Source organism: Pristiophorus japonicus, unplaced genomic scaffold (genome assembly GCF_044704955.1).
Source record: "Pristiophorus japonicus isolate sPriJap1 unplaced genomic scaffold, sPriJap1.hap1 HAP1_SCAFFOLD_134, whole genome shotgun sequence".
NCBI classification, from domain to species: domain Eukaryota; kingdom Metazoa; phylum Chordata; class Chondrichthyes; family Pristiophoridae; genus Pristiophorus; species Pristiophorus japonicus.
Window position 1 is genome coordinate 1,009,157 of NW_027251008.1, and position 24,474 is coordinate 1,033,630.

General features: G+C 45.8%; 1 pseudogene; it reads right to left on the reverse strand.

Moving 5' to 3' along the window:
- Positions 1–2,729: 2,729 nt before the first annotated feature.
- On the reverse strand, positions 2,730–13,138 carry LOC139242452 (probable G-protein coupled receptor 139; annotated as a pseudogene).
- Between the last annotated feature and the right edge of the window lie 11,336 nt (positions 13,139–24,474).

The window sequence follows — 24,474 nt, forward strand, 5'->3', positions numbered from 1 at the left end:
AATTGTGTTTGGGAAATTGATGGGATGGAAGGCCGATAAATCCCCAGGGCCTGATGGACTGCATACCAGAGTACTTAAGGAGGTGGCCTTGGAAATAGCGGATGCATTGTCAGTCATTTTCCAACATTCCAACGACTCTAGATCAGTTCCTATGGAGTGGAGGGTAGCCAATGTAACCCCACTTTTTAAAAAAGGTGGGAGAGAGAAAACAGGGAATTATTGATCGGTCAGCCTGACATCGGTAGTGGGTAAAATGATGGAATCAATTATTAAGGATGTCATAGCAGCGCATTTGGAAAGAGGTGACATGATAGGTCCAAGTCAGCATGGATTTGTGAAAGGGAAATCATGCTTGACAAATCTTCTGGAATTTTTTCAGTATGTTTCCAGTAGAGTGGACAAGGAAGAACCAGTTGATGTGGTGTATTTAGACTTTCAGAAGGCTTTCGACAATGTCCCACACAAGAGATTAATGTGCAAAGTTATAGCACATGGAATTGGGGGTAGTGTGCTGACTTGGCTTGAGAACTGGTTGGCAGACAGGAAACAAAGAGTAGGAGTTGATGGGTACTTTTCAGAATGGCAGGCAATGACTTGTGTGGTACCGCAAGGTTCTGTACTGGGGCCCCAGCTGTTTACATTGTACATTAATGATTTAGACTTGGGGACTAAATGTAGTATCTCCAAATTTGCGGATGACACTAAGTTGGGTGGCAGTGTGAGCTGCGAGGAGGATGCTATGAGGCTGCCGAGTGATTTGGATAGGTTAGGTGAGTGGACAAATGCATGGCAGATGAAATATGTGGATAAATGTGATGTTCTCCACTTTGGTGGTAAAAACAGAGAGACAGACTATTATCTGAATGTTGACAGATTAGGAAAAGGGGAGGTGCAACGAGACTTGGGTGTCATGGTACATCAGTCATTGAAGGCTGGCATGCAGGTACAGAAGGCGGTTAAGAAAGCAAATGGCATGTTGGCCTTCATAGCGAGGGGATTTGAGTACAGGGGCAGGGAGGTGTTGCTACCGTTCTACAGGGCCTTGGTGAGGCCACACCTGGAGTATTGTGTACAGTTTTGATCTCCTAACTTGAGAAAGGACATTCTTACTATTGAGGGAGTGCAGCGAAGGTTCACCAGACTGATTCCCGGAATGGAGGGACTGACATATCAAGAAAGACTGGATCAACTGGGCTTGTATTCACTGGAGTTCAGAACAATGAGCGGGGACCTCATAGAACCGTTTAAAATTCTGATGGGTTTGGACAGGTGAGATGCAGGAAGAATGTTCCCGATGTTGGGGAAGTCCAGAACCGAGGATCACAGTCTAAGGATAAGGGGTAAGCCATTTAGGACCGAGATGAGGAGAAAATTCTTCACCCAGAGAGTGGTGAACCTGTGGAATTCTCTACCACAGAAAGTTGTTGAGGCCAGTTCACTAAATATATTCAAAAATGAGTTAGATGTTGTCCTTACTACTAGGAGGATCAATGGGTATTGAGAGAAAGCTGGAATGGGGTACTGAAGTTACATGTTCAGCCATGTACTCATTGAATGGCGGTGCAACTCGAAGGGCCAAATAGCCTATTCCTTCACCTATTTTCTATCTTTCTGACAATGTTTCTATGTACGTGGCTGCCCAGTCCCCATTCAGGACACAGTTCTTAACTAAAGACAGTAGCGGGTCTTTATTTATCCAGACTTTTAACCTGATATGCGGTCACAGATGTGCCTTCACTTTCGAAAGCTTCAACAGCCATGACCATCTCAGCACCATGCTCGGTAGCCCCCTCAGTGCTGGCTAGTGGGAGCTTGCTGAGTGCATCGGCGCAGTTTTCAGTGCCCGGTCTGTGCCGAATTGTGTAGCCATAGGCGGCTAACGTGAGTGCCCACCTCTGTATGCGGGCCGATTCATTCGCATTTATGGCCTTGTTGTCGGTCAAAAGGGACGTTAGGGGTTTGTGATCTGTCTCCAGCTCAAATTTCCTGCCAAACAGGTACTGGTGCATTTTTTTTTACTGCATCTACACATGCTAGCGCCTCCTTTTCTAACATCCCGTTGCCCCTTTTGCCTGGGACATACTCCTGGAGGCATAAGCTACCGGCTGTAACTGACCCTTGGCATTCACATGCAGCAACACACACCTAACCCCATTGGACGACGCATCGCACGTTAGAACAAGTTTCTTAAACGGGTCATATAACGTTAACAGAGTGTTGGAGCAGAACAAGATACGTGCTCTATCAAAAGCCCTTTCCTGGCTGTCCCCCCAGACCCATTCGCGACCTTTGCGAGGGAGCATGTGTAGCGGCTCTAACAGCGTGCTCAATTTCGGAAGAAAATTACCAAAAAAGTTCAGGAGCCCCAGTAACGAACACAGCTCTGTCATGTTACGGAGTCTGGATGCTCTCTGGATCGCTTCCGTTTTGGAAGCAGTGGGACTGATCCCGTCTGCTGCTATCCTCATCCCCAGGAATTCTACCTCTGGGGCTAGGAAGATGCACTTCGCCTTTATCAGTCGCAGCCCAACCCGGCCCAGTCTGCGTAGCACCTCTTCCAGGTTGTGGATGTGTTCTTCAGTATCGTGATGCGTGATGAGGATGTCGTCCAGAAAAACCATCGTCTTTGGAATCGACTTAAGGAGGCTTTCCATATTTCGTTGGAAGATCGCGGCGGCCGAGCGAATCCTGAACGGACATTTGTTATACTCAAACAACCCCTTGTGCGTTGTGATGGTGGTCAGCTTCTTCGACTCACTCGCCAGCTCCTGGGTCATGTAAGCTGTGGTCAGGTCCAATTTTGAAAAAATTTTGACACCGGATATAGTCGCAAAGAGGTCCTCCGCTCTCAGTCGAGGGTACTGGTCTTGGAGTGACACCCGATTGATGGTGGCCTTGTAATCGCCACATTTCCTGACCGACACATCCGCATTGAGCACCGGCACAGTCGGGCTCGCCCAGTCACTGAATTCGACTGGCGAGATGAAGCCTTCCCTCAGCAGGCGATCCAATTCGCCTTCTACCTTTTCCGCATCACGTACGACACCGCTCTGGCCTTGTGGTGTACTAGCATGGCGTCCGGGTTTATGCGATTCACTACCTTGGCCCCCAAGAAAGTGCCGATGCCGGGTTGAAATAGTGAGTCAAATTTGTCCAGGACCTGTGAGCTTGATATTCGCTCCACAGAATCAATTGCATTTCCAGTTCATGACAGCAAGCCAACTTCTCCCCAGTAGTGCGGGACCGTCCCCTCGGACAATCCAGAGTGGCAACCTGTTCTCCGAATCTTTGTGAGTCACGACTACCGTGGCGCTGCCTAGCACCGGAATGGTCTCCTTTGTATATGTCCGTAGCATGGCGGCAATGAACAATAATTTTGGCCTCCTGGCCTTGGACACCCACAACTTTTCGAACTGTTTGCTACTCATCAGGGACTGGCTGGCCCCCGTGTCTAGCTCCATTAATACTGGTATGTCATTGAGTAGCACTTTCATCATTATCGGTGGCGTCCTGGTATATGAACTGTATACATGCTCCACATGAACTCGCTGAACATCAGCTTCCAGCAATTTCCCCCAGTATTCGTTTGGCCTCGTAGGGCTTACATCGGGCCCGTCTTCCTCGTACTTCAACCTGGCTGCAGGCTTCCTGCACATACACCCCAAGTGACCGCTGACATTGCAGTTTCTGCTGATATATTGCTGATACCTGCAAACTCTGGCTGGGTGTTTGCCTCCACACCTCCAGCATGAGTTGGGAGCCCCATTGTTGGAAACAAAAGGTCCATTACCAATCGATCGTCTCTGATGGTCTCTGTAACTGTCCTTAAGCGCACCATTAACAGATGTTGATGGCCCCATTACTGGCCGCATTGTCCATTGCGATTGCATGAAACGCCGTTCAGCTAGCACTTGTCTCTGTTGAATTCCCCCTTTGGCTTCGACTACATGCTAGGGCATGTCCGATTGCCCTTGTCTGCCTAGAGAACTGTGTGCCGCATAAACAATGTTGAGTCCCTGGTCGTTTGCCGCATTTGAACCAAGATTTTTGTCATACATCGTTCTGGTCTCTTCCTCCTCTGAGATAAATGTCTGAGCTATCAGGGCCACCGCTTCCAAGATCAATTCTTTGTTCTCAATCAGTTTCCTGAAAACTCCAGCGTGCCCAATGCCCTCAATAAAAATGTTTCGCAGCATATCCGCTTGCATGCATCTGTGAACTTACCTCGGCTCGCGAGTCGCCGGAAATCTGCAAGAAGTCTGGAACGCTTTGACCTTCTCGGCGCCGGTGCGTGTAAAGCCGGTGTTTCGCCATGTATATGCTGCTCGTCGGTTTAAAGTGTTCCCTGATCTTACCGAGCTCTTCATCAGGCACTACGTCCTCGATCCAGAAACCGTCAGGAGATGAGCCCTGCGTATGTCGGCCGAATCCTGTCCCAACCATTTAGTAGTGACAAAACTTTGCTGCAGTCTCTCAATAAAGTCGTCCCAATCATCACCAACACAATACCTCTCTTCTGTGCTGCTGGTGGCCATGTTCGCGTGCTTTAAATCCCAGTTTCTCGTCGCCAATGAAATGTCCTTACTATACAGTACAAATCCACACGAAGCCCATACTTGAGAGAAGGTCACTGCGTGACCAGTTACATTTATTAGCAAGTCCTCAAGTGATGAAGGCGGGTGGTGTTTCCCCTTTTATAGCTGAAAGTCCAGGTTAGGAGTGTCTCCCACAAGTTCACCCCCTTGTGGTCAATGTTCTCAAGGTGTACAACTTATGTCAGCTTATACATGGGTTACATTGATAGTTGAATACATGACACATTGGGAGCTATTTTGCTGCAGCATTATGTTGAGCATTAACGACAGGTTCATGTGGGCCATTTTCCGTTGCCTGTGGGGCGGCATGTACAGAGTCCCAGCTGCGCTCTTTTGCTCACATTCAGTCTCACTACCTTGTGTAAATTGCATATGCAGCCTCCCGAGTAAGATCGAACCAGTTCAATAGATATACAGGTCGCATTTACAGTGTCGTTGGAGAAGTTGGGATGTACTTTTGAGAAATTTCATTTAATATATTCAAACAACGAAGCCAGTTTTTAATGAGACCTGGCGTGAGCTGCAGTAAGCGTTGGAGTTTTATTAACACAATACAGGGACAACAACTTGCATTTATAGAGCAGCTATAATGTAATGAATCCTCACAAGGCAATTATCATAAAGAAAATTTACACAGCCACATAGAGATTTTAGGATAGATGACCAAATGCTTGTTGAAACAAATGGGTTTTAAGAAGCGTTTAAATGAGGAGGAGGTAGAGGTCGAGCAGTGAAGAGGGTTAAGGAGGGAACTCCATAGTTTACGGCCTTGGCAGCTGAATATATGGGCGGCAATGTGGAGCGATTAAAATCGATGATGAGAAAGGTCAGAGGAGGTTTGTCGGAACACTTGTTACAGAGTCTGACTCCTCACTGCGAGACACAAAATGTACACAGCGACACTTATTACACAGTCTGACTCCTCACTGGGAGAGACACACACTCTACACAGGAACACTTGTTACACAGTCTGACTCCTCACTGGGAGAGACACACTGTACACAGGGACACTTGTTACACAGTCTGACTCCTCACTGGGAGACACACACTGTACACAGGGACACTTGTTACACAGTCTGACTCCTCACTGGGGGAGACACACACTGTACACAGGGACACTTGTTACACAGTCTGACTACTCACTGGGAGAGACACACTGTACACAGGGACACTTGTTACACAGTCTGACTCCTCACTGGGAGACACACACTGTACACAGGGACACTTGTTACACAGTCTGACTCCTCACTGGGAGACACACTGTACACAGGGACACTTGTTACACAGTCTGACTCCTCACTGGGAGAGACACACTGTACACAGGGACACTTGTTACACAGTCTGACTACTCACTGGGAGAGACACACACTCTACACAGGAACACTTGTTACACAGTCTGACTCCTCACTGGGAGAGACACACACTGTACACAGGGACACTTGTTACACAGTCTGACTCCTCACTGGGAGACACGTAATGTACACAGTGACACTTGTTACACAGTTTGACTCCTCACTGGGAGACACACTGTACACAGGGACACTTGTTACACAGTCTGACTCCTCACTGGGGGAGACACACACTGTACACTGGGACACTTGTTACACAGTCTGACTCCTCACTGGGGGAGACACACTGTACACAGTGACACTTGTTACACAGTCTGACTCCTCACTGGGGGAGACACACACTGTACACAGGGACACTTGTTACACAGTCTGACTCCTCACTGGGGGAGACACACACTGTACACAGGGACACTTGTTACACAGTCTGACTCCTCACTGGGAGACACACTGTACACAGGGACACTTGTTACACAGTCTAACTCCTCACTGGGAGACACACTGTACACAGGGACACTTGTTACACAGTCTGACTCCTCACTGGGGGAGACACACACTGTACACAGGAACACTTGTTACACAGTCTGACTCCTCACTGGGCGAGACACACACTGTACACAGGGACACTTGTTGCACAGTCTGACTCCTCACTGGGGGAGACACACACTGTACACAGGGACACTTGTTACACAGTCTGACTCCTCACTGGGAGACACGTAATGTACACAGTGACACTTGTTACACAGTCTGACCCCTCACTGGGAGAAACACACAGTACACAGGGACACATGTTCCAGATTCCGAGTCCACATTGGGAAAGATACACAATGTTTTCGTTGAAAACATCTTAAATAGTCTGATGCCTCACTATGACAGGCACGCAGTGTACACAGGTGCATTTATTACAAATCCAAATCCACACTGCGAGAGCCAGATACTGTAAAGAAGAACAATTGATATACAATTTTACACCGCACTGGAATAGATAGATCCTGTGCAGACTTGATCCGGTAAATTATAGAAACAGAGAAAGTCAGAGAGAGAACGACTACCGTTAATGTGTGTACCGAACTTCTTGGTCCCACTTTCTTATTGTGAAGACTAACCAGGCCGATTTTGCAACAGCCAGCAAGAGACAACGGGCGAATACAGATGTAAAATGCTAGAGACAGCGGCCGCGTCTCCTACACCTCCTGACCACTCCCGGAACACAATGTGGGCTGTATATGTGTGGTAGGTCCTGATGTGTCTGGCTGGATCACTGAGGAGAATTACTCATTGACCGATTGCTCTAACCAGGGTGGTTTGGAAAGATCGAAGATTCGAACCGTTATCCCTCTGATGACACTCACAACGTCAAGCGGCGCAGGAGTCTGATTGGGTAATGTACAAGAAGAGCTATATTTCCTCGATGATGTTTGTTTTCTTGACTTGTAGATAGGTTGTGCTTTGTTCCCCCGTCACTGCACTGATCCCATAGGGCAGTCCAGCTCCGATTTAAACTAATGTGAATCTGTATATTCGCCTTCCCTGACTACATTTAGAACGCAGGACGGTCAGAGGGGAAGCTGGAGATTGAAAGATTGCCGAGCCAATATAGGGAAGACAGACGGCGAGGAAGCCCGTGGTTGAATATCCACGGAGCTTTCCACCAGCCTGCAGTATAACCCCCGTTTCTGCCTCGCTGCAATGCAAACTCACTCCGCATACCAGTCCCTAGATATTGCTTTCTACACCGAGCTCTCAGCTTCCACATCTCCCTCTCCCTCGTTCTACCACTCACACTTTTTCTAACCCTTTCTCCATCTTCTTTCCTCATCTCTCTCTGCCTCTTTCTACATCTCTCCCTCTACCTCCTCTTCCATTTGTCTTTACCTATTTCTCACTCACGCCTTACTTCTCTTCTTCCTCTTTCTCCATCTCTCTGTACCTCTTTCCCCATCTCCCGATATCTCTGTCTCTATCTCTCTCTACCTCTGTATACATTTCTCTCCACAATTCTCCATTTCTATATACCTTTCCCCATCTCCCTATATCTCTGTCTCTATCTCTCTCTCTACCTCTGTATACATTTCTCTCTACAATTCTCCATTTCCCTATACCGCTTTCCCCATCTCCCTCTACCTTTCTCTATCTCTGTGTACCTCTCATTCGATCTCCCTCTACATCTTTTGGCATCTCTCTCTTACTCGTTCTCCATCTCTCTCTACCTCTTTCTCCATCTCTTTCTCTTTCTCCATCGCCCTTCCTCCTCATTCATCTCCCTCTACTCTTTCCATCTCTACCGCTTTCGCCATCTCCGTCGCCCTCTATCGACCTCTTCCTCCATCGTTACCAACAATTTTTCCTTCTCTCTCTCCGTCTTCCTTCATCTGTCACTTTCTCCTTCTCCATCTCTGTAACTCTTCCTCCAGCTTTTACTCCCTCGTTCACCATCACTCCCTACCTCTTTCTCCATCTCTCTCTAACCCTTCTCCATTTGTCCCAACACGTTTTCCATCTCCCTCTACATCTACCTCCATCACTCTCTCGCTATCTCCACCTCTCTCTCTCTTTTCCTCCATCTCTACCTCTTTCTCCCTTTCTCTTTACCTCTTCCTCCTTCTCTTGCTAACTTCTTGTATCACTTCATATTTCTCCATCTCCCTCTGCATCTTCCTCCATGTGCACTTCGTCCGTCATCTCTGTACCACTCTCCATCTCCCTCTACCTCTTTCTATATCTCTACCTCCATCGTGAGAGGGAGAGAGAAATAGAGAGAGCGAGAGAGACAGAGTGCAAGAGAGAGATGCAAGTGGAACAGAGACAGATGGAGTAAGTAGCAAGAGAGAGAGAGATATGGAAAGGGAGAGGAAGATGGACAGAGTTGAAGAGTGGAAGAGAGGCATGGATAAAAAGAGAGATGGAGGGAGAGAGATGAAGAGAGAGAGAGGTAGATTCATGCAGTGATAGGGAGATGGAGAGACAGATGGCGACTATATATATATATATATATATATATATTTGTATAAAGAGAGAAAGATGACAGAGCGAGAGAGAGAGACAGAGACAGAGAAGTAGAGAGACAGAGGCACAGATAGATAAATAAAGAGATGGACAGACAGACATAAGAGAGAGAGAGAGAGAGGGAGAGAGAGTGATGAAGCGAGTTTGAGAGAGAGAGAGAGAGAGGGAGCGAGTTTGAGAGCGAGAGAGGGAGCGAGTTTGAGAGCGAGAGAGTGAGAGAGAGTGGGAGACACGGTGGGACGGAGAAGGACAGAGAGAGGCAGAGAGTGACAGAAAGAGTTGAGCAGCCGCCGGTTTGCGGGAGCGAGAAATAAAACAGTTGCAGACATGGAATTTATAACAGACAGATAGTCTTGGAAAGGGAGAGATGAACAGAAATGGAGAGAGAGAAAAATTCACGACAGACAGAGATAAATAAATAGAAAAGATAAGCACAGTCCTGGCGGTCCGAGTCCCGACCCGCCTCTGGGGATTCCAGTATTCCATCCCTCTGTCGATTTGTCCACCTATCTGTCTGTCCATCCATGCGTTTCTCTGTCATTTCTCCGCAGTGCTCCCATTCTCATCAGGACCACAGCTATGACTGTGATTAGCAGGTTTGCCTATTTTCCTTTACCTGCAGGGTGGTCATTTACTGCATGACCAGGTGAGGTCTTTATGCCGTGTTTTTGAGAAACAAATCATGTGTCGTCTGTGGAGCGAGTCCGCCTTAATGGTTCCAATTATCATTAAAATATATTAACAAATTCAGATTCAGAGCCATTTTAAGACGCTGTGCTCCGAAAGCAAAATCTAATTTCCATCCAGTGCGGAGTGCATGAGATGAATAATGAAATGGGATGATATTCGAGTGTTTAGAATCTTTGAGCTTTCTATGGTTTCACTAATTTAAGAATTAGATTGATTGGCTATTTCACTGCGTTCTGCAGCTCCTCTCTGAATTTAGTTTGTGTCAGCACATAAATTCACGTGTTGGTGCAGGAACTGAGAAGCGGAAGAATTCCTGCCACGCTTTCTGTGGTATAAAGAGGATCAGTGAAGGAGGAAGGATAAATATTTGTAATTCGCTGGTAAATGTAAACTACACCCTGTGTCGCCCACAACAGTATAAAGCTGCCGGTTATACTGAAGAGTAAAGTGATGGATTTCCTACAGTTCAACTTCTCTTTATCCTTGTCATTCTCTCCATTGCTGCGGCCTCGGAGTTCCCTGCGGACTCTACTGGCCGCTACAATACGTCTGACCGTCAGAACATTGAGCAGCAAAATTAGAAAGAATGGAATGCAAGGTGTTAAAATGCGGTGAAACAAGACAAATGCGGTCCATGCGATGGACGTATAGTAGCTCGGTTTAAGCTAACAACCCCAGGGTACATTATCAATTATATAGTAAGGTGCACGTGTAAAATACCAGGGGGCACACTCTAAACAGCTCAGCACACTCACTGTTCCGATAACCACAGCCGCTGTTCTCTCGGTGCAGTATTTTGTTTTCAGCTTCTCACAACAAATGGCCACAAATCGGTCAAAAGTGAAAGCGACTGTTAACCAGACAGAAACCATCGTGCTAGAAAAAACCATGACTTCAATGAGACTGCAAACAGGAGTAATGTTCAGGAATGAATATGGGAAATAAATCAGACGAATCTGCCTTAATATTGGATCAGATATAACGACCAGGAGATCGGCGCATGCCATTCCTACCAGGTAGCGAGTGATACATTTGGAGAGGCCGCACTGGCCACGGGACAGGATCACAATCGCCACCAAGTTAACTAGAAAGAAGCGAGAGAATAGGAAGCAGAGAAATTACTGATCAGACCTCTGCCAAAGCAACATTTCGACGGAATCTGGGTGAAATCTTCGATTTTGTTGCTGCATCGAACGGTGGAAGCTGATTCTGGAACTGGGCAGTGCATTCGGGCAGAGAAACGTTTCAAACAGATTTATCAATAGTGCATTGGGAAATCAGTACAGAAAGCGAATAAAGTGAGCACCAGATCTATTGGAAGGAACGAGTGACGGCACAGTGCCGATGGGGAAATGAGAAGGGTTTTTATGGAGCGCGAATGTAACGGGTTAAACCGGATTTTATCTCCAGACGGAGGAGGAAAGACATTAAAGGTCGGGAAGGTTTGTGGAGAGGGTAGGGCATTTGTTGCTGTGTGTTAAGAGATCTGAAGGGGCTGACACAAACCGGGAAAGGCCGAGAGCCCTGGCAATGTGTTTAAGGTTTAGGGTCTGATTGTAAGAGGCAGCTGGAGGTGGAGTTAGTGAGTAAGATTGGGAGGGAAACAAGGAAAATGGAACGTAGGAGCTGGAGGGGAGTCTGCAGCACAGGGTGTGGGGAAGCGGACAAACTGAAGCAGTGGATGAGGAGGCAGGGGATTGAATGCAGTGGGAGGAGAGGCTGGGATTCACAGTGAGCCTGCAGCAGAGTGTTAGAGGAAATCTAATTCATAAATCCCAGTAGCACAACTCAATTCATACTTTCAACCATTGGTGTCAGGTAACAGCTCGTTGGTGACAAAGTGTATTCTGTAAATTTATAAAGTAAAATTAGATTTAATATGTTAATTAAATCAGCCTCGTTTTGTATTGAATTTAGTTGACAGAGTTTTTAAAATGCAGTATCCAAATAATGTATTACGCTCAAGAAATGCAGGATCTATTATATACAAGATTTCAATTATCTTTAGATATTCAGTCAGTAAACAAGTAACATAACAATTTACCAAAACAGACTGAGGACCACATAGCGACAGAATAAAACCCTCACAATCTCACAACATCCTAATGTCACCTTCAAGGCACATGTTGTCATCTTAATTGTACTGGAAGTTTCAGCAGTTCAATCTGATTCATTATTCACATAGCTGCCCCTCTCTCTATCCCCACCCTCTCCCTCTCTTCCTCGCTCTCTTTCCCTTCACCCTCCCTGTAGTTTTCCTTCTCAGTCTATTTCTCCATCGCTCCTCTCCATCTCTCCGCATTGTCTCCAATCACTTTCTCAATGCCTTTTTCACAACCGATTCAATGCGAATATCCTGCAGCTGCATGCTATTCTCCTTCCACGTTTTCAATGTTTCTCTTCTCAGAGTCAGTTTGTTCAATGGTGAAGCCTCTGTGAATAGTTTAATATTCCTATAGAACACCCAATTATCAGTCTACTCACCTAAACAATTCCCTTCGTCTCCAATACATGCAACAAACATGATCCTATTATTTTAAAGCGCAGCGCTAGATGGCATGATAGTTCTGTTAACAAAATGACAACATCACCGCTGATACTTGTAATTCCTACATCAATAGTAGGGCTCGTGATTCCAACAGACAAAGTGCAAACTGATACAACATAACCTCAAAACATTTCATTTTGTAACGAATGTTAGTGACAGTCATTGAACGCTGAAACAGAGAACGAGATATGAAGGTTACAGCTGCAAACTCAGTTCAGTAGCCAGGCCTCCGAAGCAGATTCAGATACATACACAGTGAAATAATATTTCATTACAGTGATAACCAATACTTATTGGAATCCCAGTTAAATGGAACCATATTATTTCTATAGAACACCCACTTATCATTCTACTTACCTAAACAATTCCCTTCGTCTACAATACATGCAGCAAACATGATCCTATTATTTTAAATTGCAGCCCTCCATTTAACACGGATACCATGAGCTGTCTAATTTCAATCACTGGAAACACATTCATTAATAATATTCCAGGACAGGTTAGCTCACAACATGAAACTCTTATTTCTGAAGGTGTGATATAAAACATAAAATGCTGGAGATATTCGGCAGGTCAAGAAGCTTCTGTCGACTGAGAAAAAGAACTGATGGTCTGATACTTGCTCTTAGCCCAGACTCCTGATTCCAATACTTTCAGTACAGATAATAAGGTACTAACATTCTCGAAGGTTGGGTACACAGCGATCGTTGTAGATATAAAGCAGTCAATTCAATACAGAAAGAGCAGAGAAAGATACATCTCACCATTCACTGCTGGAACAGAACAGGTGACTGTGTAAAACATGCAGCGAGTAAAAGATTACCAATCACAGTAGCAAATTCAACAAAGATTTACATAACTGACTGTTGAGATATCAGCTTACCAGGAACTCAAACTGCTGCAAGAACAGGATAATAAATATCTTCTACCTGAAAGATTAATGGATACCCCATATCTGTCAGGAGCTGCGACTTCTGTTGGAGTGGAATCCCCTGCTCCGGCAGACACTCTGAGCTGATACATTGCAATGGGCCGTGATTTATACGGGAGTAAGTCTCCACTGACATTGCTGCACCCCTGATGACTGTTATTAGTTTCAGGCACTTGAACAAACACATTATATCAGGACTTTTGACTCTGATGAAAATAACGCGGTGAATAACAATCAAACATCTCAAAGTCGCAGTATGTTACCAAGATCACACCTCTCTTGGGAATAAGGCTGAAGTTCTGTTCATACAATACTGAACCAACAATAATGAGCGGCTTCATCTGCAGTTTTCATGTACTTGTATTGACCATTTTCACTCCTGCCGATTTATTTATAAATGTTACCGATTTCTCAGCAGTGTACAGTGAATCCATGGACACAGACAGACCCGTTTCACTCTGTCCCTGCAGTTTCATTGTTCAATTATGAAGATTCAGTCTCTGACACAGGGACATTTAAAGACTATTTTCAGAATTGGAGCCCAGAAATTACGGTGCATGATATTAGGGAACGGAATCTCAACCACGACCATTCACTTTCTTCTCTCCGCTATTTTAACGCAAGTTGTCAATTCCACATTGGTTAACGGCTCCAGTAAAATCAGAACTGTGCCATCTTCTGACTCCATTCCTCCAGTTCACTCTTGGTCGCCAACTCCCCACCCTCCATCAATGTCAAACGATTCAAAACTCAGCTGTCGTTATCCATCCCTCACCAGTTCCTAATGTCCCATGACCCTCGCCCTCACAGACCTTCATTGCCTCTCCGTCCACCAAGGCCTTAAATTAAGATTCTCTTCAGGGGGATTAACGACCTCCATGGCCTCAACGCCCTCTATCTCCATCCTCTCCTCCAAACATGCAGCAATTCACCATGACCTCTCCATACCTCTGACTCTGGCCCCTTTCAATGGGACTACCTTAACTCTGTACTGGTCTAATCGATCTGATCGTAGTCACAGCGTCTACAGCAATGGATTCTCTTACCACACCTGCACCGTCAACTCCTGAGCTCCGAACTGTCCATTATTTCCCTCTCCTGTTCCTCATCTACATGCTGCCCTTTGTGACATCATCTGAAGACTTGGGCTCTTTTTCCACATGTCTGCTAACGTAGAAACAGAGAAACATAGAAAATATGTGCAGGAGTAGGCTATTCGGCCAATCGAGCCTGCACCACCATTCAATAAGATCATGGCTGATCATTCACCTCAGTACCCATTTCCTGCTTTCTCTCCATACCCCTTGATCCCATTAACGGCAAGGGACATATCTAACTCCCTCTTTAATATATCCAATGAACTGGCATCAATAACTCTCTGCGGTAGGGAATTCCACAGGTTAACAACTCTGAGTGAAGAAGTTTCTCCACATCTCAGTCCTAAATGGCTTAGCCCATATCCTAAGACTATGTCCCCTGGTTCTGTACTTCCCCAACATCGGGAACATTCATCTTGCATCTAACCTGTTCAGTCCTGTCAAAATGTTGTATGTTTCTATGACATACAGAGAAACATAGAAAATAGGTGCAAGAGTAGGCCATTCGGCCCATCGAGCCTGCACCGCCATTCAACAAGATCATGGCTGATCACCCACCCCAGCACCTCCCGCCACGCCCCCTCCACATCCCCTGACACCCCCAGCCGCAAGTACCATATCCAACTCCCTCCCGAACACATCCAATGAACTGGCATCATCAACTATCCGCGGCAGGGAACCCCACAGGCCAACAACTCCCTGAGTGAAGAAGTCCCTCCCATCCCAGCCCCACACTGCCTCATCCCAAGCGCATGCCCTCCCTTGACTCTGGACCCACCCAACACCGGGAACACGCCCCCCGCACAAAACCCGCCCCGTCAGAATCCTTCCCAATGCCGAACACCCCCTGATGTCCACCCCCCAGCCCCTCTCAGACTTCTAAAATCCAGTGAATACAGGCCCAGTTGATCCAGTCTCTCCTCATATGTCAGTCCTGCCATCACGGGAATCAGTCTGGTGAACCTTCGCTGCACTCCCTCAGTAGCAAGAACGTTCTTCCTCAGATTAGGAGACCAAAACTGAACACAATATTCCAGGTAAGGCCTCACTAAGGCCCTTTATAACTGCAATAACATCTCCCAGCTCCAGCTCTCTCCACCCTCCATTACCTCTCTGTTATCTGACTGAAAAGTTTTGCATTAGCTGCAATATTCTCCAAGTAAATTTTGCCAGGATCAAAGCAATTATCTCTGCACCCACCACAAATTCCATAACCTTTTCACCAATTCCATCCATATCACTTGCTATTGTCACAGGCTGAATATGATGTTTTATAACCTCTGATCCCTATTCCTCTCTGACATGAGTTTCCGGACTCATATCCTCTCCATTACAGAAGACGCCTACTTTCAGCACCATCGACCAACATCGCCGGCACCTGCTGCTCCCTTCGCCCATCTGGCTCTGAAACCTTCAATCATGCATTCATCAGCTCCAGACTCTCTGTCCTCTCATCCATCCGTCGCCACTTCATTGCTCTGACAGTGGTCTCTTGTTGAGACTTCCCTTGTTTGTGTCCACCTTTACCTATCTGAATGGAGACAGAGAATCACTAGCAACGGCTTCACCCCCCTCCCCCATGTCCCGCAACATCATTACAATTGAATAATGCTAAGGATGTATCCTGTCCCTCCATTATTCGCCATCTATATGCTTCCCAATGAATCTTTGATCCACAGATATGGGATCAGCTTTTACATATACATTGATGACTGCGGTTTTAATTCTCGATCACCTGTCTCGATCCCCTCCCTGTGTTGTCAGAATATTTGCCAAACTTTTCTCTAAACAAGCATTGGCAAGTCTAAAAGTATCATCTTTAATAATAGCCACAAATGTTGTGTCCTGGCCACCAATACCAATCCCCACTATGGCCGTTAGTTCAGAATTAGCCTCAGTACCCTAAAAGATCCGAATTCTATTCTTTATACAAATGTATCACTCCATAACAAAGATCTACAACATCCAACCTCCGTATTTTCGCTGCCTCCAATCTTGCCTCAGTCCATCAGATGTGGAAACCTTCATCCATGCGTTTTTCACATCCCGAGCCAACTATGTCACTGTGCAGCGGGCTAACCTCCCATCGTGCACCGTCCATATACTTGTTCATCCAAAACTCTGCTGAACATATCGTACACCACGCTGGAACCCTACACAAATTACCCCTCTCCTTGCTCATCTATATAGGTGTAGTTCCGCCAAAGCCGCGAGTTTATTTTTCTTCCATTTGTTACAATCCATGCAAAAACGGACGTATCCTGTCTCTATAATATTCCCTAGACGTACAATCCTTCCACGTACTGTGTGCCGTCGAATCTGGTTATTATATTGGCGCCCTCCCTCTGCCCCACAATTGCAAATTGTGCTTTTAGCCATCTAGGAAAATAGGAAGGAAGAACTCCCAATAGGAAATGGTGCAGACCATTCAGCCCCTCATGTCTGATGCGCTGTCAGATCATAGCTGGTCGATATCTTTACCCATTCTACCTGCCTTGATTTTGTAACCGCAAGTAGCACTGCATAAGAAAAACCTAACAAACTGAGCTTCGAAATATTGTACTGACCCACAGCCTCAACAGTTCTTTTTTGCAGAGATTTCCAGATTTCCTCTACTGTTGTGTGAAGAAGTGTTTCCCGATATTAACCCTGAAAGGTTTAGCTCTAATTTATAGATTATGTCCACTTTTTCTGGAATCTCCCTTTAGAGGGAATAGATTCTCACCATCGACCCTATCAAACCCATTAACCTTCATAAAGTTCAAGGCTATACAAGTCTGGTCTTTGCAAACGGTCCTCAGAATTCAATCGTTTTAGTACTGGAATCCTTCTGGTGATTCTGCTTTACATCAACACCAAAGCCAATATATCCTGTTTGGGGTGCCGTGCCCGGAATTGAATGCAGGTACTCCAGTTGGGTTCTAAGCAATGCTCTGTACAGCTGTAATAAAATGTCCACCTTACACTCCAGCCCTCCTGAGATAAAGACTATTAGTATAATTTATTTGTGTACATGTCCAGTAGCTTTTCGCGATTTCTGGACATGGACATGTAAATCTCCATGCCAATCCATAGCACTAGTTTCTTGCTTTAAGAACACACTTTGATGTATATTCCTTAAGTAAAAAGTGGACTATGATCACACTTTCTCACATTGAAAGCCTTCTGCCACAGCTTTTCTCATTCAATCTATCAGCGCCTTTGAAACATGCTGCTCCCATCTATACTATATATTTTGCCACGCAACTTACTCTTGCCAACAAACTTAGATATATGGCTCGCTATTCCCTCATCCATGCATAAATATAATAAAAATCTGCAGCCCCATACAGATCCTCAGGAGACACGACTATTCACATTCTGCCAATAATGTACATACACATTATTTCTGCTCTCTGTCTGCAAACAACTGACACATTCCCGAGCGAAGATAATAGGTTGCCTCCAATTCCAGGCGTTTTCATTTGTGGTAACAATTCATCGCGTGGAAGCTTGTCGAATACCATCTGGAAGTTCACAAAAGTAACATCCATATCTACCACATGAGTTGCTTATTTATCAGTTACCTCCTCCACCTTCCATTTGTCTCCACCTTTAAGGGTATGGTGAGCTGGCAGGCAAGTGGAGCTGAGGCCATGATCAGATCAGCCATGAACTTATTGAACGGGGGAGCAGTCTCGAAGGGCCAAATGGACTACTCCTGCTCCTATTTCTTATGTTCTTAAAAACATTTTTTGACTGAACTTATGACCACACTTCATATTGTCCAGATCTTTGGCTGTGCTCTACTTGTCTCTAATTGTACTTCTCGAAAATGCCCTTGGATATACTGTTCTATTTGAAAGGTGCTATATAAATATAAATGTTACTGTAGTAGGGCAGTGTCCTCCATTCTCATATTTGACTTACTTAAGGTAAGTTAACTATGTAAATTTTAATCAAACTTATTAATGTGACTTTTGTAAAATTACTCCATAATCTATCACATCCAGATCACAAGGAAGAATGCTAAGATTCCTCTTTCTACAATGTAAGAACCTACATTTCTCCACGCCTTTCTCATCCTTCGATACCCAAATGAAACCCGCTCGTTGACAAAGCATTAGTTTCCACATTTACTTATTTATCTGTCATTTCTCATGCCTCTATAATGCATGTTAAGAATGCTTATTGCAGGAAAAGCGTTCTGTTAATGTAAGTTCTTTTCACATACACAACAATATGTCCAATAGTAGTCCAATCTGCGAGCAGCAGCACCATTCACAACAATATGTCCAATAGTAGTCCAATGGCGAGCAAAAGCATCATTCACAACAATATGTCCAATAGTAGTCCAATCTGTGAGCAGCAGCACCATTCACAACAATGTGAATCGGTGGGTTGCACCACAAGGGAGAGAGTCCCATCAGAGGAGGTCCTGGAGACAACTGCTTCAAATCAAGCTGCGCCCCGGGAATCCCAGGTAGTTCCTGAAATTGTAGATCAAGTAGCCTCTTTATCCACCATTTCTCTGAAAACTTTGGGTGTGCCAAACGTATTGTGGGCCTTGACTTAGAGAATGTAGAGTATGGGGGCGTGGTGACCGCGATCAGACGAGAAAATGTACGAAGACAAATCGCAGAGTTTTATGTGTCGGCCGACTGCACGATCTCAGTTGTGAGCCTGTTGCCTATTCTACCAGAGCGCTACAAAGGGAGTTGGTGTTGGAGCAAATACCGACAGGGCTGCGCGAATTAGGAAACAAATTCACCAATTGTAGGACCACAGCCACTTTAGTGAACTGCGAGCAGTGGGTGTAACACTCACATGACTTGGTTCTGGGCGATTTGTGCATGGACACGAGCAAAACCGGAAACAGGAGAGCCGATTTGATGACAGCAGAAACAATGATCAGATGGTGAAAGGGCAGGCACTGTACAAGGCCTGAACTTCCCTGGAGAAGGCAGCTCGGACGTGGCTAGTAAGAGATACGGGTGAGGAGGACCTGAGTCCGGATGCGGACCAAGAAATACTGGACTGGCGCCTTTGTTTTGATGTCACTGTTGCTTTGAGATATGGGGGCCGCGAACCAGTGGGTATTCGAAGTGCATTGATGATTGCCAGATTTCAGGGATCCCTTTATGTGAAAGTGCAAGGGGGTTAGATATGGTCCGAGGTCGACCAGGATTCCACAAACAAGTTCTTCCCCCGCAGGAATCCCAAACAACTCGGTCATAAACTGAAAAAAATAGAACATTGCAGCTCGGATAGACCACGAACAACACGACCGTGAACCTCTCCAGGAATCAGAAACACCCCTCTCCTCTTCACCTTCCGCCCCACGTGTAGACTCAGCCACTCCCTACGCGCGGATACCGACTACACTTCACCCATATATCTGCTGCTCTTTCCTGCTGCTTATTACCCGGACATCCGACTGAATTAGCACCTCCCCGTCCCCCCGTGACAAACCCCTTCCCAAGGAGCGGATTATCCATTCCCTCCGCATCCATTTTGGGGGCAAAAACATGAAGGCAGAATATTATCTGAATGGCGGCAGATTAGGAACAAGGGGAGGTGCAACGAGACCTGGGTGTCATGGTTCATCAGTCACTGAAAGTTGACATGCAGGTACAGCAGGCGGTGAAGAAATCAAATGGTATGTTGGCCTTCAAAGCGAGAGGATTTGAGTATAGGAGCAGGGAGGTCTTACTACAGTTGTACAGGGCCTTGGTGAGGCCTCACGTGGAATATTTTCAGTTTGGTCTCCAGATCTGAGGAAGGACATTCTTGCTATTCAGGGAGTGAGCGAAGGTTCACCAGACTGATACCCGGGATGGCAGGACTGACATATGAGGAGAGACTGGATCAACTTGGCCTTTATACATTGGAGTTTAGAAGGATGAGAGGGGATCTCATAGAAATATAGAAGATCCTGACAGGACGGGACAGGTTAGATGCGGGTAGAAGGTTCCCGATGTTGGGGAAGGCCAGAAGGAGGGGACAGAGTCTCAGGATAAGGGGTAGGCCATTTGGACAGAGATGAGGAGAAAATTCTTCACTCAGGGAGTTGTTAACTTATGGAATTCCCTTCCACAGAGAGTTGTGGGTATTCATTGGATATATTCAAGAAGGAGTTAGATATGGCCCTTACGGCTCAGGGGATCAAGGGGTATGCAGAGAAAGCAGGAAAGGGGTACTGAGGTAATGATCAGCCATGATCATAGTGAATGGCTGTGCAGGCTCGAAGGGCCGAATGGCCTTCTCCTGCAACTATTTTCTGTGTTTTTATGTCCCAGTACTGAACCCTGGGGAACATCACTCTATACCTCACATAGACTGGAAAACAGCAGCTGTCTCATTACTGAACCCTGGGGAATATCACTGCATACCTCCCATAGACTGGAAAACATCAGCTGTCCCAGTACTGAATCCTGGAACACTGTATACCTCCCATAAACTGAAAAACAGCAGCTGCCCCAGTACTGAATCCTGGAACACTGTATACCTCCCATAAACTGAAAAACAGCAGCTGTCCCACTACTGAACCCTTGGGAACATCACTGTATACCTCCTATAGACTGAAAAACAGCAGCTGTCCCAGTACTGAACCCTTGGAAACACTGTATACCTCCTATAGACTGAACACAAGCAGTTGTCCCAATACTGAACCTGGGGAACATCACTGTATACCTCCCATAGACTGAAAAACAGCAGCTGCCCCAGTACTGAACCCTGGGGAACATCACTGTATACCTCCTATAGACTGAAAAACAGCAGCTGTCCCAGTACTGAACCCTGGAGCACACTGTATACCTCCCATAGACTGAAAAACAGCAGCTGCCCCAGTATTGAACCCTGGGGAACATCACTATATACCTCCCACAGACTGAAAAACAGCAGCTGCCCCAGTACTGAACTCTGGAGAACACTGTATACCTAACATAGACTGAAAAACAGCAGCTGTCCCAGTACTGAACCCTGGGGAACATCATTGTATATCTCTCATAGACGGAACAACAGCAGCTGTCCCAGTACTGAACCCTCGGGAACACTGTATACCTCCAATAGACTGAAAAACAGCAGCTGCCCCAGTACTGAACTCTGGAGAACACTGTATACCTAACATAGACTGAAAAACAGCAGCTGTCCCAGTACTGAACCCTGGGGAACATCACTGTAACCTCCCATAGACTGAAAAACAGCAGCTGTCCCAGTACTGTACCCTCGGGAACACTGTACACCTCCCATAGACTGAAAAACAGCAGCTGTCCCAGTACTGAACCTTCGGGAACACTGTACACCTCCCATAGACTGAAAAACAGCAGCTGTCCCAGTACTGAACCCTGGGGAACACTGTATATCTCCCATAGATGTTAATACGGATTCTTTTTCCCTCAGTCTGTTTCAGTTAATACACTGACACACGAACACCTTGCTGCCTTTTCTGTAAAAGACCTTTATTGAAGATTCTCCGGCCGGGACTTGTCAAGACAAAGGAACACTCCCAATCAAAGCTTGTTCACCTTCCTCAGGACAAGCCCCTTTACAGCGCGAAAACACAGTAGTTATATATTTTCAAAATATAACACATTCGATTAGCACTTAGTCTATCCACTCCCATTCTTCCTCCCCCCACCCCCCGCCCCGAGTATGTCCAATGGCGAGGAGGATCCTAATTAGGGCTCGCCCCGAGGTCAGCTTGTTCATTGCTTCATTAAATTATCCTTCCTTAACAGTAAAACCTATTTCCTTCTTATCAGTAAAAACCATTACGTTACCCTCTCCTATCCGTGATGACTTTTTCTGTCCCTTGACCCGTGTTTAACCTCAACTCTCAGTAACCACGTTTTTTCTGTTGATTCAGCAATTATCCACATCTTGACATTTCTTTAGCTTTTTTACCATGATTCCCTATCTCCATTCCTCTGACACATTCACAATCTTTCTGTACACTTTCTCATTCCCCTCTTTTATCATTCCCTGATAAACCTGGTGACTATTCCAGGAGTATCGCATTCAGCCGTTCGCATTCTCTTTCCTGGTCTGCCTCGAGCCTCTTCGCAAGGTGTTATCAATGTCTGTTTAGGTTCTCACATCGTATCCTGTTGGAATATTATTGAATTGATAACTCCTGGAGCCTTGATACAAGGCCAAAGAGAGGCCTTTTACGTCCTTATGGGCCAGTGCAGAACCAGCACTTTAACCCTTGTCCCGCTGGTACCCCGAATGGCAAATTTCTCTTGCAATTCCTCCCTTTTGGCCCTTGGCTATACACCAAGCTAGCCATATTTCACGATAACTATCTCCCTGTAGGCGAGTTCCAGAGAGGTTCGTTCACCTGGGTGGCCATCTCCCAAGCTTCGGGACCTCCTGAAACCTTCCCACAGAGTTATATAAGGTAACTCCTTCCTGTAGGACTGTTTAAATTTTCATGCCTTATGGCATTAATCATAGTGCGTGCCCTGACTTATCATTTGGCCTGTTTAATTCGTGCACATGTTAATCCCATCATAACCATCAGAACCAGACCCTGTAATACTACAAGTACATTAAGTCCAATGTCCCACAGCTTTGTGTACCACGGATGATCAGCCAGCATTGCGTTAGTGTCTCTCTGTAAGTTGTCTATTTCTTCCATCAGTCGGACATACTGTCGTCTTTGATTCTGGATTCCTTGCACCAAACGTAATTGTTCCTCATTTCATTCCAGTATTTGTTTGCCTTGCGGTTCCCATAACGTCTCTTCTTGCCCTTCTCGCAGGGTATCCGTGATTGTTCCGTGGATGATTTCCATTGTCTCGGGATATATGTGGTATGCATTTACGTCTATTTTTCCCTTGGGCATGAACCAGAAGTTAGGGTTGGTGATGACACAGGGGGTGACTCCTCCCCTGGTGTTAATCGTCGGGTTGGCTGTTCATGTGCTCCATTCCATTGTGGAGCAGCGATTGTTTCGGGATCGTGTTCGAGAGGAGTGATACTCAGCATGCATCCGTTTGTTTGGTGGAATCTGCAATCATCATTCGTCATTAATGGCGTACCTCGACATAAAACCACTTGGTTAATTTTATAGCAGTCAGTTATGTCAATGCCTTTGTTACTATTGTTAATTTTAACCACCCGTCTGACAGGCTGATGGTAACCTAACCGAGTTTGGTTTCTCACTTCACCAATATTATCGATCTGATATAAGGGGTCTCCCTTTGTTACATCATACTGTGGTATGGACAACATAAATCCGATCATATTGATCCGCCCAGCAATAAATCTGAATTTTGGCACCCATGCGTGACTATTCCTTCATACCTCGCATGTGTTATTCATTTTTTTATCCAGAGTCCAATTGTTAAGTATGCTGTTCGGAATCCAATCTGGTATGTCTCCATTCTGGAGTTGCTCCAAGTTATGTTGTACCTCACTTAATATCCAGGCCACATACCCGGAGCAAACTATCTCAGCCTGTAATCGTTTACTTATATCTTTCCCCATTGCGTGGATCAATTTTATTGTTTTGGCATTTCGGCAATGTATGGGCCACCTGTAACAGTTCCCCTTCCGCGCCATCTCACAACCGCGCTTGGTTATCCAAGTCCCTCCTCAGTAAACCCCTCAAGACTATGCCATTAAGTTGTTAACCCGCTCGTGTATTGCATACAGGCCTATGGAATTCATCATCGTAACCCCTGCCGCATAACCCGTGCCGAGTGTTTCCAGTATTCCCCTTTTTGTTCGACCTTGCTCTGTTCCATTTCTGACATTACATCTCAGGGTTATGGGTTCCGGGCCTTCGAGGATCAGTTGTGCCAGGTCCTGGTATAGACTTACAGTTTCATTCCCACAGAAGCTAGGAAGAATGATATCCATTAGCTTTAGGATAAGTAGTCGCTGACGCACCCCAAATTATATCCTTTCTTTAGATTATTTTATTACTCGCCCCCCCTTTGGCTCAATTCTTTATGGACGGGCATGTGGGTGGAGGGTGTGTGGTGGTACCATAAAGAGTTGTAGTTCCCAGAGTGGTTGTTGCAGCAACGGTGGTGTATGTATTCCGGACTCGAATATCCCAACGCCACTGATCTGTAACCACATACGGGGAGGCCGGGCATGTTCTCCAACTGGTATCCCCTGGTTGTGGTCTCCCTGGGCAAAGACAGGCGCGCACCTTATATTCCAGAAACTTGCTTTGGTCTGAATTTTATCCTACTGGCCAGTTTTCCGAAACATCCTGGGGTCCCACCCCTCATTGCTCCGTTCTGTTCCCACCCTTCTGTTTCTTGCT